Source organism: Staurois parvus, unplaced genomic scaffold (genome assembly GCF_062004578.1).
Source record: "Staurois parvus isolate SC_StPar_1 unplaced genomic scaffold, SC_StPar_1.0 ptg001263l, whole genome shotgun sequence".
Lineage (NCBI taxonomy): Eukaryota > Metazoa > Chordata > Amphibia > Anura > Ranidae > Staurois > Staurois parvus.
This window is the reverse complement of record NW_028319059.1, coordinates 970,168-990,468: the sequence shown is the minus strand read 5'-3', so window position 1 is coordinate 990,468 and position 20,301 is coordinate 970,168.

Below are 20,301 nucleotides of genomic sequence, written 5' to 3'. Positions count from 1 at the left end.
CACTGACACCAATGATGGGGCTTATACTCGAGTCAATAGTTTTTCCCAGTTTTTTGTGGTAAAAGTAGGTACCTTGGCTTCTATTCGGGTCGGCTTATACTCGAGTATATACGGTAGCCTCTTTTTTTACAATTTTTTTTATCTCACAGAAAATGTTAAAAAAAAAAAGGCAAAGGTTACATTTTTAAAGTGACAGTGCACCTGACAAACAAAAAAAAACGAGTAGTAGTTTTTTTTCAGGAATATTTCTCTTGACCAGTTTACCAAACTCACTGCTTATCTCTAATTATTATACTTTCTTTTCTCTGTCCACGGCAAACACAAATCTGAATCATGCACTTAATCTGACATTCACAGCAAATCCCAACCACCGCCCCCTGGGTAGTCCAATGCTAACATTTGTCAAGGAATAGCATTTAAATAAGATACAATAGCATTATCCGTATGAGCAATGGTCGGGTCATTGTGGGGGCGTAGTGACCTATGTTTCCATTGACTTATGTTTGCTCAATGCAATAACAGTATAATTATTATTAATGTTCAGTGAACGTCCTTTATATTGATTTCACCATATACTATTTGTTGTATTGATATAAGTGTGCTAATTATCTCCTATAACTAGTATTAAAATAAGTACCCCTATTTTTCTTTCTTTTTTGTGTTATAGAGCTCGGGATTTATTGGCGATATTTATATAATCCCAACTGTTCCTGCCCCAGAGGAGCTTACAATCTATTTCTCCTGCCATGTTTCTGCAAGAATACATAAGAAAAGGACAACCGTATTGACAAGATCAAAATAAATGAAGTTCATGCAGATAGTGTCTGTTAGGAATAAACTGAATGTACCCAGATTTGGTTTGAGCAGAGTTCAGCAAAATGTAGAAACGTTTGGATACTGGAACAGAATCTCATTGAAATCAATGAAAGCTGAATTTGTAAAATTAATAAGAGTCATTTTTTGGCTATTAGGCAAGTATGGGGGTGGATACTGACCTGGGGGGAAAGAAACATTAAAAAAAATCAATTCAGCCAGAAGCAGCCGTTTTAATAATGCGTAAAGTGAAACATTAAAGAGGAACTAAGGTTAGTTTTAAAAAAAATGTTAGTGTTACTAAACCCGGGACCCTGCATTCACTATATCTGGTCTCCCAGGACCCTGCATTCACTATATCTGGTCTCCCAGGACCCTGCATTCACTATATCCGGTCTCCCAGGACCCTGCATTCACTATATCCGGTCTCCCAGGACCCTGCATTCACTATATCCGGTCTCCCAGGACCCTGCATTCACTATATCCGGTCTCCCAGGACCCTGCATTCACTATATCTGGTCTCCCAGGACCCCGCATTCACTATATCCGGTCTCCCAGGACCCCGTATTCCCTATATCCGGTCTCCCAGGACCCTACATTCGCTATATCCGGTCTCCCCGGACCTTGCATTCACTATATCCGGTCTCCCCGGACCCTGCATTCACTATATCTGGTCTCCCCGGACCCTGCATTTACTATATCTGGTCTCCCCGGACCCCGCATTCACTATATCTGGTCTCCCCGGACCCTGCATTCACTATATCTGGTCTCCCCGGACCCTGCATTCACTATATCTGGTCTCCCCGGACCCTGCATTCACTATATCTGGTCTCCCCGGACCCTGCATTCACTATATCTGGTCTCCCCGGACCCTGCATTCACTATATCTGGTCTCCCCGGACCCTGCATTTACTATATCTGGTCTCCCCGGACCCTGTATTCACTATATCTGGTCTCCCACAGTACACAGAACATGGAAATGCAATTATTTTAGTAAATATAAACTGCTAAATACCTTTTCTCATCAGCAGTTAGAGCAGTCTTGTGACTTCTATCAGTGTCCAGCCAAGCACTAGTTAAAGCTTGTAGGAAGAGTTTTCTCTAGGAGAATGCAGAACCCCTGACCCTCTGTCTGCACAGTGCTGATTGGCCCTGTGCTGATCACATGCACTCTCCCAAGAAAAAAAAAAAGAAAACCTCTTTAGCAATACACACCAAATTGGGCATGTGCAATGTCTCCACACAATATATCTTATCAGGAGGTAAGAGGGGGATACTGGAAGAAGGGGAGGAGCAGAGAAGACAGGATCAAACAGCATTTTTACACAATGCAGAGGATTAACCCCTTAGGTTCCACAGTGAGTATAACAAGCATGCTTTACTGCATATACAGACTGATTGTACTGCAGGGGGTTTAGTAATATTTACGTCAGCAGCTATAAATATTGTAGCTGCTGAGTTTGAAAAAAAAAAACAGGTACTTAGTAGTTCAGTGTATTCGTCAGTGGGGCTGGTTTTTCATTGGTCTACGGAGCCCTAGTGGCATATCTTGGCTGTGGGAAGCCGTAAGTGACTTCCAGGTATTTTACAGCAGGCTTCCTACTACACATGTGAGAGATGCAATGCACTTTCAGGCTGGTCCCGCAGCCTCTTGGGACTGGTGTGTCCCCCAGGAGGTGGCAGGCAGGGGGACTTCCGCAATTCGCTAATAGTGGACTTAGGATCAGGTACCTGTCAGAAAAAGGTACCCACTCCCAAAAATGCTTCTAATAACTGTAAAAGAGGGGGGAGGAGGATAAGCCATGTAAGCAAATTGGGCTGTGCCTGGTTGCTGCTAATTCAGCAGATGCTGTACTTGCTGCATCCTTAGCAACCACTAATGTCACCTGGCCCCTTCACTTACATGGCCTTGGATTCCCAAGTCTTCTATAGATGTTAACACGGGACATCCAGAAAAAAAAAGAAAGGGTGTAAGGATTCCCCCAAATTTCATACCAGGACCTTCTGGTCTAATTTGAGTTTTAGGAGGGAAAAAAAAGCCTCACCCCCCCATTTCAAACCAGATTGTGGCTGGCCAAGAAAAGGAAGGAACTGCATCCCCCAATCCTGCCTGAACCATGCCAGACCACATGCCCTCAACATAGCAAAGTTGAATCAGAAACAGCATTGAAAAGCAATAGAAATATTGTCAGGGAATGCTCATAGCATTTTGCATAGCATGATGACCACGCATTTGCAGGAATGCACATGCACACAAGAGGGGCCACAGTGCCTGTTGCCACCAGATGGCCTATTTTAGGATGCTGCTGCCTGTGCTCTGGTCCTGACTGGTCTTTGCACTGTTTCTCACGTCCTGCTACTACTGTGCATGTTCCCTTGTCACCAACTCAGCTTGCCTCTGACCTGACCTTGGATCCTGCTCCAACCTTGTCACCAGTTCCTGACCCCAGCTCTGCTCCTGACCACACCTCTGCCTATGATTCTGTACCTCGCTGCCTGCCTGTTGTTGAACCTGGCTATTCCCGTGACTATGGTTCTGCTCCTGATTATGTTCCCAAGTCTGTTCGAATGCCTTCCTGGCTGTCATCTGTACTGGTTTTGCCCACTATAGTGTGTTCCTGCCTCCAGTCTGCTGAGAGTTCTGATAAGCCACACTTCCGGGACCTGCAGCACATGTAGAGTAATACATGCAATGATCATTAGATAATGAACAAAATTCAGCACTCAAATGACATAGAATGGGATGGTGGTATGGGGTGTAGTGGAAGGAAAAATGAGAACTGACTTAAAACACAGAAAACAATAAAGAAGAGTCACTGGGTAGAATGGTCCATAGGATAGGTAATGGGAGGAGAAGGCAGACCAAGGAACCAGGGCGCCTCGTTGGGGGTAATGAAGATCACATTTGACCGGAGTGGTGGTGGTGTGAATACAGGTGGTGTGTCCTGATGATGGAAGAAGGGATGGATCGAAAGGCAACCTCCTGGAGAGGGACCGGCAGCTCCTCATCAAGGCAACCTTTCTTCTGCTTTTCTTCAGCACATGTAGAGTGCCCTTTTAACCTTGGCTGTGCACAGCTACTGTTCCTGACTTGATGTTCTGTCAGCCTGCCTGGGACCGCATCTCCTGCTGCAAGTGCTTCTATCAACACCTATCGACACTCATGTTCCTTCTCTCCCTCTGTACCTTTTGTTCCTCCCTCAGCGGGGCCTGAGCTAGAAGTCCACCCTTGTAATTTTAGTCTTCTATCAGGTATGTGATAAATGTTTGTTTGGGGATTATTCAAGTGCTTTAAGTGGGATATAAATTAACATCCAAAGAGTACACAGGTACATTTACAGTATATGCCTATTGCACTCTTATCAAATTGTACAGCATAAGTAGGTACATTATGTACCAAAAGAAACCACTGTGCACCATCAGCGGTTGGAAGGGATAAATAGGAGCTTGTAGTCTCCTACAAAACCTGGCCCTTCGAGAATATCTTTCATCTCTCTTTCAGTACATGTAAAGGTTCTGCAAATGGATATAAAATATAAAAAAAAAATACCAAGATGCATAATCCCATTTCTGCTCCAGTAGTGTGATTGTCCTAATTGATTATCTATATGGGATGATTTAGATGTATCTAGCAAGGCAGAATTCAAGTGGCTTTCTTCTTGTTGAAACATAATTTCACACATCAGGTAAGAACACATAGCTTTTATTATTGCATTGGATTATCTTGGCATCTATACAGCTTCGCCATGTAGAAATAACATTTCAAAGTCAACTTAATCGGTGGAGCATTATCCGCGGTGGACCAGCTCTTCAGCCTTTTATGTCAGAGCGAAATGAACCTGGTGAGTCAATTGCCATAGATGGATTTATATGATCAATGCCTGTAGGGGGGCAGTAAAGCAAGTCGTATTTTTGCATTTGTTTTCGCACAATTGCATATCTTTGTTCATGTTGAAGAGAAACAGCCACAACCGTACTTTTATTTATCTTCTAAAATTGCTAGGTAATTGCGCTAGTTATTCTATAATATATTTACTGTTTTATTTAAAGACTGGTGAGAGAGAAATTGCTTCTAGCTGGTCTGTATTATGTATTTATTGAAAATATGCGCGTACAGTCACTCTTCACAATAAAGGGCCCCATTGTGATGACGCCAGAAGCTTTGTCTGTTTACCTACACAGTTAAAGTGTCCATCGAGGTGTAACTGTTCTGAGAAGTGATTGAATACATTCCATTATTACCTAATTTGTTTTAAGTTTATACTGGCTTTTGTAGCATACCTTAAATGTATTTATTGAATGACTAATCAAAAATTCTTCTAAAAATGCAAGATTAATGGGACTTTGTCAGGTACACGAGGTAAAAAAAAAAAAAAAAACAGAGCATATATATGTCCTTTCCTAACCTAAGACACCACAAAGCTCCTAATTCACTCTCTGGTCATCTCTCACCTTGACTCTGGCAACTCCTTCCTCATTGGACTACCTTTACGTAGGCTATCCCCTCTTCAGTCCATCATGAATGCTGCTGCCAGACTCATCCACTTTACCAACCATTCAGTGTCTGCTGCCCCTCTCTGCCAATCCCTCCACTAGCCTCCATTCAGTGTCCTCCACCACTCTCTGCCAATCCCTCCACTGGCCTCCATTCAGTGTCCTCCACCCCTCTCTGCCAATCCCTCCACTGGCCTCCATTCAGTGTCTGCTAACCCTCTCTGCCAATCCCTCCACTGACCTCCATTCAGTGTCCTCCACCCCTCTCTGCCAATCCCTCCACTGGCCTCCATTCAGTGTCCTCCACCCCTCTCTGCCAATCCCTCCACTGGCCTCCATTCAGTGTCTGCTAACCCTCTCTGCCAATCCCTCCACTGGCCTCCATTCAGTTTCTGCTGCCCCTCTCTGCCAATCCCTCCATTGGCCTCCGTTCACCTAACAAATTAAATTCAAATGACTAACAACAACTTAGAATGCCATCCACAACTCTGCCCCCCAGCTACACCACTAACCTAGACTCTAAATACCAACCTAACTGTTCTCTTCATTCCTCCGAAGACCTCCTGCTCTCTAGCTCCCTTGTCACCTCCTCCCATGCTCACCTCCAGGACTTCTCCCAAGCCTCTCTCATTGTCTGGAACTCCCTACCCCAATCTTTCGTTGTAACTCCTATTCTGTCCACTTTTAAGCAATCCCTGAAAACCCTTCTATTCAGAGAAACCTACCCCACCTTCAACTAACAACTATAATTCCACTTTCTCCATCAGCTCATCCTCCACAGTTAGTACCTTTTGTATCACTTGACCCTCCCTTTTAGATTATCAGCTTTAACAAGCAGTGTCCCCTGATTCCTCCTGTAATGAATTGTATTGTAACTGTACTGTTTGTCCTCATGTTTTAAAGCACTGAGCAAACTGTTGGTGCTATATAAATCTTGTATAATGATAATCATTATTATTATTTATTATTATACAGGATTTATATAGTGCCAACAGTTTGCTCAGCGCTTTACAATATAACGGGAGACAATACAGCAACAATACAGTTCAATACAAGAGGGTTAGGAAGGCCCTGCTCCTTGGAGCTTACAATCTAAGAGGGAGGGGCTGTTGGTACAAATGGTAATAACTGTGGGGGATGGACTGGTAGGAGGAATAGAAGATTCCATTATTAGCTGAGGGCAGGATAGGCTTCGCTGAAGAGATAGGTTTTCAGAGATCGCCTAAAAATGATCAGAGTAGGCGATAGTCTGATCAATTGTTGAAGATAGTGCCAGAGGATGGGGGAAACTCTGGAGACGTCTTGGAGACGAGCATGGGAGGAGGAGACAAGGGAGCTAGAGAGCAGGAGGTTGTGCGAGGAGCAGAGAGTACAGTTTGGGTGATATTTGGAGACAAGATTGGTGATGTAATTTGGGGCAGAGTTATAAATGGCTTTCTTTGCTTTTTTTACATCACATAAGACCATAAAACCACACATTTTGGCTGGTAATTTCATTGCATAGCCACAAAATGACTAAAGAAAGGTTCAAAAAGGACATGTAACCACTCATAATTTTATCCAGGTCTGGCTTAACACTTCAAAACATTTTGTTTTGCATGTTGATATTTTGCAATAATTCACAAAATCCATAGACTCTGATTTTTTTTTCCCCAACGCGTTTCCACACTCACTTTTTCTCACTATCACTTCTTCAGGAGATATTGTCAGTGAATGCGGCTCTAGAATTTAACTAGTTCCAGACTGTGGGAATGGTACACATGCCCAAAAAAAGGTATAAAATGTGCACAGTACATATGTAGCATGTTCTTCTGCTCTGCAGAAGTTGGACAATGTTTATCAACAAGCTGCTATATAAATATACTATACAAAAATACAAAAGTTAAATTTTGTTACTTTTGTATATATTCTGTTCATTCATCCATGTATCTAAGGGATACTCTTTGATCTGCAGATGATGTCAGTTAAAGTTGAACTTCACTCTCTCAATCAGCTTTGACTATTTTTAATCCTTATGCTTCTAGCATTAGTAAATAGATTGGGAAATATATCATATTTACTTGTTTTACTCTTTTGTTTTTTTACATTTCTTCAGTTACTTCCTGGGTTCCATGTCTAGGCAAATGATGTCATACATCCTAGGAATCTTCAGGAGGGGAGGAGAAGCTTTTTCAGCTAAGCACACTCTCCTGCCTGCATGCCTGAGCTCAGGGCAGATAGATTCCAAGACATAAATGCTACATGAATCTTCTGTCCTTACTCAAGATGGTCAAAAATGCTAGGGAGTGTTTTTTAAAGTGATTCCTCCAAATAAAGCATGGATACCTGGATGGATGGATGAGTTTGCTTTGAATATTAAAAATGAATTAAATTACGTTTTTGGTATGTGGTGCTCAGATACAGTGTAGTCAAATAGAAAATATTTTTGTTGTTTTTTTTCTAATAAAATGTTTCTTTGTTTAACTCTTTATTAAACCTTAGTCTAATTAGCCCTAATAACTATTTATCCTCCTTATCTATTTAATTAATATTTTCCTCTTTCCTTTTTTTGTTTCTATTTTATAAACTATTATTATTTAAACTTTTTTGTTTTGTTTATTAATAATTAAAAAAAATTAACATACTGTATATTTACACATTTCATATTTAAAAAGCACAACATTGAAAAAAATCACACACTCTATTTTTGTAATGCTTTGTACCAGAATCATAAATTTTTTGTGTCATTTTAAACAGGACAAATTACAAAATAAAATGCACATTATTTATCTGCAGCAACACTATTTGTGAGCTTACATTAGTCATAAAAAGAAAAAGTATGGTTTATTCATTTTTGTTACATTTAAGTGTCTATAGATTGAGAAAAAAGTAATTTTTGCAAGGTAATAATTATAAAACCAATATATATATACAGTCATGGCCGAAATTGTTGGCACCCTTGATATTTCTCCAGGAAATCATGTATTTCTCACGAAACGTATTGCATTAACACATGTTTTGCTATACACATGTTTATTCCCTTTGTGTGTATTGGGACAAAACAAAAAAAGGGAGGAAAGAAAGCAAATTCGACATAATGTCACACAAACCTCCAAAAATGGGCTGGACAAAAGTATTGGCACCCTTTCACAACTGCGGATAAATAAGAATGTTACAAGCATGTGATGCTCCTGTAAACTCACCTGGGGCAAGTAACAGGTGTGGGCAATATAGAAATCACACCTGAAAGCAGATAAAAAGGAGAGACGTTCACTTAACCTTTGCATTGTGTGTCTGTCTGTGCCACACTAAGCATGGACAACAGAAAGAGGAGACGAGAACTGTCTGAGGACCTGAGAACCAAAATTGTTGTAAAATATCAACAATCTCAAGGTTACAAGTCCATCTCCAGAGAACTAGATTTGCCTTTGTCCACAGTGCGCAACATTATCAAGAAGTTTGCAACCCATGGCACTGTAGCTAATCTCCCTGGTCGTGGACGGATGAGGAAAATTGATGAAAGATTGCAACGCAGAATAGTCCGGATGGTGGATAAGCAGCCCCAAACATGTTCCAAAGACATTCAAGCTGTCCTGCAGGCTCAGGGAGCATCAGTGTCAGCGCGAACTATCCGTCGACATTTAAATGAAATGAAACGCTATGGCAGGAGACCCAGGAGGACCCCACTGCTGACACAGAGACATAAAAAAGCAAGACTACAGTTTGCCAAAATGTACTTGAGTAAGCCAAAAGCCTTCTGGGAAAACGTCTTGTGGACAGATGAGACCAAGATAGAGCTTTTCGGTAAAGCACATCATTCTACTGTTTACCGAAAACGGAATGAGGCCTACAAAGAACAAAACACAGTACCTACGGTAAAATATGGTGGAGGTTCAATGATGTTTTGGGGTTGTTTTGCTGCCTCTGGCACTGGGTGCCTTGACTGTGTGCAAGGCATCATGAAATCTGAGGATTACCAAAGGATTTTGGGTCGCACTGTAGGGCCCAGTGTCAGAAAGCTGGGTTTGCGTCCAAGATCCTGGGTCTTCCAGCAGGACAATGACCCCAAACATACGTCAAAAAGCACTCAGAAATGGATGGCAAAGAAGCGCTGGAGAGTTCTGAAGTGGCCAGCAATGAGCCCAGATCTAAATCCCATTGAACACCTGTGGAGAGATCTTAAAATTGCTGTTGGGAAAAGGTGTCCTTCCAATAAGAGAGACCTGGAGCTGTTTGCAAAGGAAGAGTGGTCCAAAATTCCGGGTGAGAGGTGTCAGAAGCTTATTGATGGTTATAGGAAGCGACTGATTTCAGTTATGTTTTCCAAAGGGTGTGCAACCAAATATTAAGTTAAGGGTGCCAATACTTTTGTCCAGCCCATTTTTGGGGTTTTGTGTGACATTATGTCATATTTGCTTTTCTGCCTCTGTTTTATATTTGTTCCAATACATACAAAGGGAATAAACATGTGTATAGCAAAACATGTGTTAATGCAATACCTTTTTTGTGTGAAATACTTGATTTTCAGGAAAAATATCAAGGGTGCCAACAATTTCGGCCATGACTGTATATATATATATATATATACAGGTCCATAAACTGCAGAATTGTAAAAAAATTGCACTGGTCCATAGAGGGTGAACAGGTGTGAGAGATTTAAAAATTTCAATGCCACACTATGTGCATGAATAGGGCCAGCTTCAGCTGGCAAAGAAGGAGAAAAGGAGGAGACCCCACAAAGAACATCCCTTCAAGGGTGAGCCTCTACTTGACACTTGAAAGTAACTTGTCTTAAAACTTAAGGTGGCACAAAGTTAGGAGCCTTCAATTATGGCCAATTCTTCTCCTTTTAGAACCAAATCCAGGAAATAAATCAATGTTACCCAAAATTGGGTACTCCAATGGGACAAGGGGAAAATGAAGAAAACTGCAGTATATTGCATATTTTTTTATGAGTTTTGATATTGTAATGGCAATGCTGGGTGCAATAACTAAAAGCAAGTCATATACACACACACACAATCAACAAGTAGTCACACACAGGTATATTTAGTCAGCATTTACACCATTACATGTTCTAAGCATGTGAAAGACCCTCTAACCAATGAATACCTGCCGTGGCGCATCATAGCATTCACTCGGCACTCCAAGAAATAAAAGAATCCAACTGCAGTATTCTTGCACTGTCAAAACCTCCACTTTTATTATCACACGACACACAGGAGGATATATCTTATAGTCATCACAATCTGCATAATAACACACACCAATAATAATGTGAGCATTACAGCATGAAATAGACACATTATTTGACAGCGTCACAGCATAGAATTAATACATCACCAAAGCTATGTGGAAGTGGGAAGGAACAAATCTCATCAGAACCATACTGCCCAGGGGGTCATGGGGAAGCCCATATAGCCTTGGCAAGAGTCCCAGCATCAGAGTGTCCTCTGGCAACTAGGAGGACTTCCTCCTCGATCCCGTAAAAACTCCCGGCTTTTAAACCATTTTTCTGGCGGCTTTCCATAAGTGGGCAGGTGCCACACTCACTCTAGGAGAAGCTAGCAGAAAGGTTCCGTGAGGATAACAGAGTCACCCTTAGCCACCATATTGAGTCCACATCGTTATCTGAAAAGTCACACTTTTGCTTCAGATCAGCTTCTTACCTACCTTAAACTTCTTCTCATCTATCCTAAACTTAAAAATTTCTAACTTCTCAAGCAAGTAGATGTCTTTAAACAGGTTCTTATCTTCTACTGTGACATTACTAGATGTCATAAACACGTTCAATTCCATAAACAAGTTTTTATCTTACCCTAAGCAGAATATCTTGTGACTCTGATAGTGACTCTGTTCCTTTAGCTTAGAGAAATTACATCAGTCACTTTTCATGCTCCTGGAGTTTGGGCAACAATGGTTCATTGTAAAAATTACACAAGAAACAAAGGGTCCAAGGCCAACACATTTCATAGACATTACAGATATACTGTACACTCACTGTCCACTTTATTAGGTACACCAGTTTAATTGCTTGGCAACACAAATTGCTAATCATCCAATCATATGGCAGCAACTCAATCCATTTTGGCATCTAGACGTGGTGAAGACCACTTGCTGACATTAAAACCGAGCATCAGAATGGGGAAAAAAGGGGATAAAAGTGACATTGAATGTGGCATGGTTGTTGGTGCCAGGCGGGCTGGTCTGAGTATTTCAAAAACTGCTGATCTACTGGGATTTTTACGCACAACCATCTCTAGAGTTTACAGAGAATGGTCTAAAAAAGAAAAAATATCCAGTGAGTGGCAGTTGTGTGGATGGAAATGCCTTATTGATGTCAGAGGTCAGAGGAGAAAAATTAACATCATGGGGGAGGTTTGCTGAAACTGGTGCACACAGAATCTGGTGCAACTGTGCATAGCACCTAATCAGCCTACAGGTTGAACAAGCTGAAGTTAGAAGCTGATTGGTTACTATGCCCAGCCACACCAAATTCTTTGTGCATCAATTTTAGTAAATCTCTCCCATGTTTACAATTAGAACCTACTTTGGGAAAATATGGGCAGGTAATCTGCCAAATCCAGCCCTTAAATCCATTCCACAGTGTGAACTGATCAATAATCTGCTATCATTTATGTAAACTGTTGTAAAGTTTCTAAAGGACCAGTATACATTTATTTCTGCATCTCATGCTCATTTCCCTAAATTCTTTAAATAAATATACACTATATGACCAAAAACTTGTGTAAACCTGGCCATCACACCTTTACGTGTTTGTACAACCCATTTATGCCCTGAACATTAATATTGAGCTCTAACTCTACTTTGCAACTCTAGCAGCCTTCATCCATCTGGAAAGACTGTTCACAAGATTTTAAAGTGTGTCTGTGGGAATTTGTGCCCATTTATCCAAATGATCCTTAGTGACGTAAGGTACTGATGTTGGATGAGAAGGCCTGGTTCGCAGCCTTGCTCCAGTGATGTTCAGTAGGTTTGAATTAAGGGCTTTGACACAATAAATTGAGCAAACCATTTCTTTCTGGAGCTGACTTTGTGCACAAAGAAAAAATCATGCTGGAGCTGAAATGTTTCTTCCTCTCAAGGCTAGAAATACACAATTGCCTAAATTGTCTTTGTAGCATTAACATTACACTTTACTGGAAACACGTGAATTCATTCATTTAGAACAGTGGTTCTCAACCTTCCTAATGCCGTGACCCTTTAATACAGTTCCTCATGTTGTGGTGACCCCCAACCATAAAATTATTTACCCAGTAATTATAATTCATGAGTGTCGTTTTACCTCCAATACTGCTGCTTTCAACACAGTAGCTGCTTTTAACAGAGTAGCTGCTTTCAACACAGCAGCTGCTTTCTACACAGTAGCTGCTTTTAACAGAGTAGCTTGCTTTCTACACAGTAGCTGCTTTCAACACAGTAGCTGCTTTCAACACAGCAGCTGCTTTTTACACAGTAGCTGCTCTTTACACATCGGAAATATGTGTTTTCTGATGGTCTTAGGGGACCCCTGTGAAAGGGTCGTTCGAACCACTGATTTAGAAGGATGTCCACAAACTCTTGTTTATATAGTGTTGAACAAAAAAGGGCAATTATGTTGTGATGGAGACATGAAAATTAACCTCTATGGAGATCACCTGCTAGGCCTTTCTTTAGTTGATCTGTCCCACTTTCACCAAGGTGTCAGTTCACCAAATGGGTTGTTGGCTTGGTGAAACCCAATCACCATTGATTGCTTTCTTAACATATGTAGTGCAGCTCTCGGAATAATGTATATTGGCACACCAATTATAGTATGTATAAAGTGGTACAAAGACGCCTGAAATCACCAGTATTACTAAAGACACAGTGTATAAATGATGTCCTAAACAGCAGTGCAGTGGTTAAATTATACCAGACACATTCACTAGCTTCGTAATACACAGTGCAGATAATAGTCCAAAAAATATTTGATGGTGATGAAACCACGAGAGAACTGAAAAGAGGTGACTTGATTAAACCCCAGTGACAACTATGAATCCGGTGTCGTGCAGGAAAAATGAGTAAATTGCACACTCACCAGAGGCGCAATCTAAATGCGCATTTATGTCATATGCAACAGAGGTCCCCTCAGTCATGGATATAGCCTGGATAGTCATCAATGTAGCCTGGAATGGATAACTCCTCAGTGGATAATAGATCTCCTAGAGGTCCCCTTTAAAGGCCTGGCTACGGACAGGATCTGCTGCGTACAGCTCTCCTCTGGGCCCTGGGACGGTCACCTGGTGGTCCGAGGGGGTTAAATGCTTGACGTAGAGTAGAAAAAAGTACCAATGGTGTAGTAATTTGATCAAAAATGGAAATGAGTTTATTAAAAATTTAAAGTAACAACACACTTTTTAGGTACTGGAGTAAAAAACAATCTTTGTGCACAAAGGATGCAATAATAGTAGAATGCAGCATACACTGTAGTGAACACTGATTGCTTTGCTTCTGACCAAGTCCCTGTACAGGCAAGCCAATCTATGCATCATTGTTGTTGGGTCCATGGGAAAAAATATATTAGGGTGAGCATCAACAGTTGTCCAATAACTACAGGGGAAGCATGGCAGTGACACAGAGGGGTTTATTTACTAAAGCTGGTTCACTCAGCTGTGCATGGCAGCCAATCAGCTTCTAACCTCAGCTTATTTAATTAACCATTTCAATACCGGGCAATTTTACACCTGCCTGCCCAGGCCAGTTTTCAGGTTTCAGCGCTCTCACACTTTGAATAACAATTGCGCGGTCATGCAACACTGTACCCAAACTAAAATTTTATCATTTTCTTCACACAGCTACAGCTTTCTTTTGGTGGTATTTAATCACCGCTGGGGTTTTTATTTTTTGCTAAATTAACAAAAAAAGACAGAAAATTTTGAAAAAAAAAACAAGTTTTTCTTTGTTTCTGTTATAAAAGTTTGCAAATAAATAATTGTTCTTCATAAATTTAGGCCGAGATGTATTCTGCTACATGTCTTTGGTGAAAATAACCCAAATTAGGATGTATTTTTTAGTTTGTAGGAAAGTTATAGAGTTCACAAACTATGGTATAGATCTGAATATTGATCAATCCTGAAGTACTGACAGCCAATCTAATTTCTTGAGGTCCAAGAATGTCAGAATAGTATATGTCCCCCAAATGACCCCTTCATAAGAGGAATGGCGAGTTTTTTGAAGTTGTATTTTTTTGTCATAATTTTTCGGAAAATGCAAAAATTAAAAAAATTATTTTCACTATTTTTTTTTTTACATACTGTCACCAGTGCAGTACAGCATCATCAAATAACCGGCATGGCGGTGAACTGGGACACTGACTGGTGACAGTATGAAAAAAAAATATATATATATATTTTTTTTTATTTTTTTATGATTTTTAATTTTTTATTACATTTTTTTAAATTTTTTTTAAGATTTTTTTTTCCATATTTTACTATGACCAAAGTAGTATAATGTTAGCATAGTAACATTGTACTACTTTGGGGAAGTGATCAGTATTTTTTTTTTTTTTACACAATTTGCTTATAGCAAAGAATTACTTTGCTATAAGCAAGCATTTACCTGAATGACATCGATTCATTCAGGGTTTTTTTTTTTTTTTTGTGCTTAGCTGTGATTTGGCCACAGCTAATCACATGACATGTGCATGTGACCTGCTGTGACCATTCACAGCTAGGCACTAGTATACAATGGATGGCATGAATGAAGCCATCCATTGTATACAACTGTCATGTGACCTGCTGTGATTGGTCACAGCAGGTCACATGGTACCGGCAACGGGGGCCGGTACTCAGATCTGTCATCAGCCGTGCCCGAGGTACATGGCCGGTGACAGATCGCGCCGCTGCACGGCTCTGCAACCGTGCGAACTGCGCATGTGCGGGAGGACGCCAAATGGCGTACACCCCGGAAAGCATTTTTGCGGCCGCCAAACGGCTATAGGCCGGGCGGCTAATAAACTTTAGCAATAAAACCTGGAAGCTGACTGATTTCTCTACAGAGGTGCACGGGATTTTGAGTGAACCAGCTTTAGTAAATAAACCCCAGAGCCTGCAGAACTGCTACCTGTTTATACTATAAAATATAGAGATTGGGGAATCACAAAAGCATGTCCATTTTTGTACCTCTTTTGGCATATTTGTGTCTACCTGTTTGGCACTTAGAGTAGCCATGTAACCGTTTTCCTTTACTAAACTATTTTCATTAGATAAGAAATAGCACATACAAGCCGAGCCTTATGTTGTACTATTACTGCCTGCCGGGTGTGTGCTCTAAATATTATCTAGTTGTTATCCAGCAGATGTGAGTCAATCCGATATTTATGCATTTATTAGTGTTACGTCTTACCAATGCAGTGGGTTTCACTAAGCCTGATTTGCAAAAATAACTGGAAGCAGAATAATTGTGACTATGGGTTGTTATATTGTTGTATTTTGGTCTGGTGTGTCCCTGCAGTGTAGGCTTTAGTGTTCCTCCCCCTTGCCCAGGGCACCCAGGGAGTTTCCGTGTCCTCTTTCTATGGGACGGGTGGCTCTGTGGTGGTCGGGGTTGTCCACTTGCCCAGGAAGTTGAGCTTGGGACAATGTGTCTGAGATCATGATGTGACTTATACAGTCATGGCCAAAAATATTGGCACCCCTGCATTTCTGTCTGATAACCAGTTCAACCAGAAAATTGTTACAAATTATTAGGCATTCTCATGTTTCTGTCTTTTGTTTGTATTGGTATGTAAAAGTGGAGAAACAAAAAGACACACAAAAATTTTACACAATTCCACCCAAAACAACAAATAATGGACTGGAAAAAATGATGGGCACCCTCAATTTAATATTTGGTAGCACACCCCTTGGAAAAAATAACTGAAATCACTTCCTTCCTGTAATGATCAATGAGCTTCTAACACCTCTTTACTGGAATTTGGGACCACTCTTCTTTTAGCAACTGCTCCAGGTCTCTCAGATTGGAAGGGTTCCTTTTCCCAACTGTTGTTTTGATATCTCTCCACAGGTGATCTGTGGGATTGAGATCTGGACTCTCCAGCACTTTGGCTTAAATTATTTCTGGGTCCAATCCAGGGGCGAACTGACCATTTGGAAACTCGGGCACTGCAAGAGGGCCGGGGTCAGTAGGGGGCCCCATGAGATGCCCCTGGTACCTTTTTCGTAGGCTTTTTTGAGTTTGAGCAAGGACACAGGGGACCCATGATCCCCTATTGCCCGGGGGCCCCATGAGTTGTCAGTCCGCCCCTGGTCCAATCGATATGTGGAAGAGCTGTCTGTTCATGCATTCATCTGTAGTGGTTGTTCCTATTTTCCGTCCCTGCAATTGTGTCCCTGGCTGTGCCTTCCGGTGTCTTGGGCTTCCTGAACTTTCCTCCATCGGCGGTGTTGCCCTGGAACCTGCCCTTCCTTTCTATGATGCCGATGTATTCCCTCAGGATGGGATGCCTTCTGTGCTTGATGTCATTACATGTCTAGCGCATGCTCATCATGAACCTGGATAAATGGGTGCCATTTTTGCTTTTCCCTACCCCATAGGTCTTTGGATAGCATGCTAGTACCTCATATTTCTTGTAATTACAACCAGGTGCACCATATTAACAGCAATTCAGCTTTCCATTGTTACCATATAAATACCCTGCAGCACAGATGGGGGATCTCTTTGGTGCAATGTCCCTGGAAGGTGCTCTTTTGATATTCACACTTGAAGGTATTTGAAAGCCTCTCTTTAAAATTATTTATGTCTAGATCCTCTTGATCATATGGGGCATGTGGATGTATCTATACACAGACATTTTATATAATTTTTTACATGTGTATATAGAGCAATGTATGACTTCTCTATAATATGAGAGTCATATTCCTCTGGTAAGCCTCCTGTGTTTGCTTGGAGACGGAGACCCATCTGGTGTGGGATTCACAGCATCAATTTTTTATGGTACGTGGAGTGTCATTTCACAAATTATTACAAAAGTGCGGACTGTATTATCATTATGTTTTCTTTATTGTCTTGTGTTATTTGAAATCATTGTGCAAGTTGATAGTCATGTAGTGCAGCAAAGTAGCTTGACCATTTGATGGCTTTTGAACTTACTATTTGGTCCAAGCACTGCATCATTGCTTGGGGGTCACACGCTTTTCCTTACTTGGAAGCGGAAGATGCGAGGGTCTCTTCGAATGCACCTTTGTCCAAATTAATGACATGGCAGATCTTACATTTCCTGAAAAAGCATTAAAAAGGGTTTTTAAACAAGTCACCACTAACCACTCTAGCTGCTTGTTTTGTGAAATGGGTTTGAGTTGGTTTCTAGGAGCTTAAAAATAAACACTGTGTGTTTATACTTTTGGACTGACAGGTTGCCAATATTTTGCTGCAACAGAAAATAAGGGTAGAGCAGTTGTAATTTTAGTGTCTCTATTGTGAAGTTTGAAGATTAATTTCTCTGCAGTGCCTATATCTATAGAGGTGAGTCAGGGCATGGTGTAAAGTTGGTTTCAATGAGTTTAAAGTGGAACTACACTGCATATGAACACCACAAATCAAAAACACAATTTCATTCATTTTTAATATTCAAAGCAAACTCCCCCATCCATCCATGTCTCCATGCACTATTTTGCTGAGAAATCACTTTGTAAAACATCCCCCTAGCATTTCTGGCTGTGACCATCTTGAGTAAGGGTAGATGGTTCATGAAGCATTTACTTCCTAGAATCCATCTACTCTTAGCTCAGACATGCAGACAGAAGGGTGTGCTTAGCTGAGAAAACCCCTCCTCTCCTGAAGACTCCTGGGATGTATGGCAACATTTGCATAGGCATGGAAACCAGGAAGTAAGTGAAAAAATATAATACAAAAAATAAAACAAGTAAATATGATGTCCCTTTCAATCTGTTTACTAATGCTAGCAGCATAAAGATTAAAAATAGTCACTGTTGAATAAAAGAGTGAAGTTCTGCATTAAAAACCATTACTGAGTGTTTATAATAGTGGGCTGGCAGGCTGCCAATATTCTACTGTCACAGAAAATAGGGGTAGAGCAGATGTGATTTTAATTCCTCTGTTTTGAATTTTGAAGATGGATTGCTCAACAGTGCCTATATCTGTAAGGGTGAGTCAGGGCATTGTTTAAAGTGCTTTTATTGCTTGCTCAAAATTTGTAAATCATTTAATGTGTATAGTCTGGGCACAGGTTCACATAAAATAAAAATATAAGGAAAGGGGGTCATTCTGCATTAACCCAAATCTAGCACACCTCTCATGGACTGGGCAGCGATGGCCCCCAACACTACTTGAGAGGCTCACCATGGTGGATAACGATCATCCCTGCAGATTCCCTTTAATGGTCAATTTTTATGCACAGCAGTGGATGCTAAGCTTTTAGTAATTTGCACCAGTACTTTATTAATTATGTCCAAATAATATTTTTATCTTCCAATTAACTTCTTGGTCTTTCCAATAAACCTTTGTTCTAACCGGCGTTTTGGGACATAAAATCAAATAGGATCTGGGAAGGTCTCTATTAAATATAGTTTTGCTCATTGCCTTTAAGGAATTAAATCAGCCGAAATGTTTTGTGAGAAACGAAGATTAGTTTATAGCCAGAAACCGGTCTCTGCTCACCAGACCGAAGTTTAATTTATTTAAATGACCTGCAGATTTCGGTTAAAATGAGAAATCTTTGCTGCTTTGTACATTTTGGGTTGTGTTATCTCAAACAGGAGACTGCAGTAAAAGAACTAAAGGAAATCACCATAACTGAGAACCTTGTATCAGACATAATTTTCCATGTGGAGTGCATGTATGATGAATAATGTGTAAGTTGATGAAAAAGTGACTTGGTAGAGCACTGGATCCAAAAACAGGAAGGAATTTAGAGTCTACTTTAACTCACCTGAGGTTATCCTTGGGGGTTTCCAGAGTAGTGTAAAGGGTGTTAGAGCTCCAGTATAAATTCAATTTAATTTTTATGTCTCATGACAATAAAATACAAGGGAAAAAAAACAATATGTTTCAGAGGCTCACCACTTCCCCTTCATCAGGGCTTACAAGACACACTGGTAAAGGTGCCTGAACTGTGACCCACACAGGCAATTCTATGCCTTTCAATGGGGTTAACCAGAGGCCTCTCATCAGTTCCTGTGGTGACTGCTGATCCTCCTCCGTTCCTCACAAAATCAGTGTTCGTAGGATTTTCTTCAACAGCTGGGCAGCAGGCTCAGTCAATGTCAGTGATGATCTCAGGTACCAGGGAGTGTCCTCTGCGGTGCCTTTCTCTAGTGTTTCACTTGCAACCAGATGCAAACACTCTCACCCTTAATGTCTTCCTCACATCTCTCTTAGCTTGGGAACAAACCATCTCCTCCTTTTCCTCTCCCCAGAACTCCGTTGACTCTGGGATCTGTAGCTCCACTGCTTAGTCCACAAAGCAGGCTTATTCTGTATGGAACCAACTCTCTCACACTGCTTAGCTCCTCCTAGCATTCACAGCAGTATAAATAGTCCACATTTTCTCCTTCTGTGTGGTAGGTGAACTTAAAACTCTGTAATAACAGTCTCCACTTACATCTGTGCCCATCCCTCTGTCAGTGTCAGGACCCAGATCTGAGTCTGCAACCTCTGCTGTGTCTGGCAGTATATCTTCTTGCTGAGCCACCTAAGATACTAGCCAGCTCCCTGTCTGATTCCTTAGACAACATTGCCTTGCATCTTGTTTCTTTTGAACCTTGAACCACTTGCTCCTCCCATGTACTTCCTGATTTTAGCTATGTCTTTTCACTTCTTGTTTGCCAGATTATTGTGCTGTCTCTCTCCAGCCAATATCTCGCTGTTGTCACTTCTGCTGCCATCTGTATTTTCACTACTGCTCATTACTGACCTTTGGCGTGTTCTTCAACTATGTTTCTGCTTGGTCCCAACCTGCAACCACTTGTTACCAACCTTTGGCTTGTTGTTCAACTATGTTTCTGCTTGAATCCC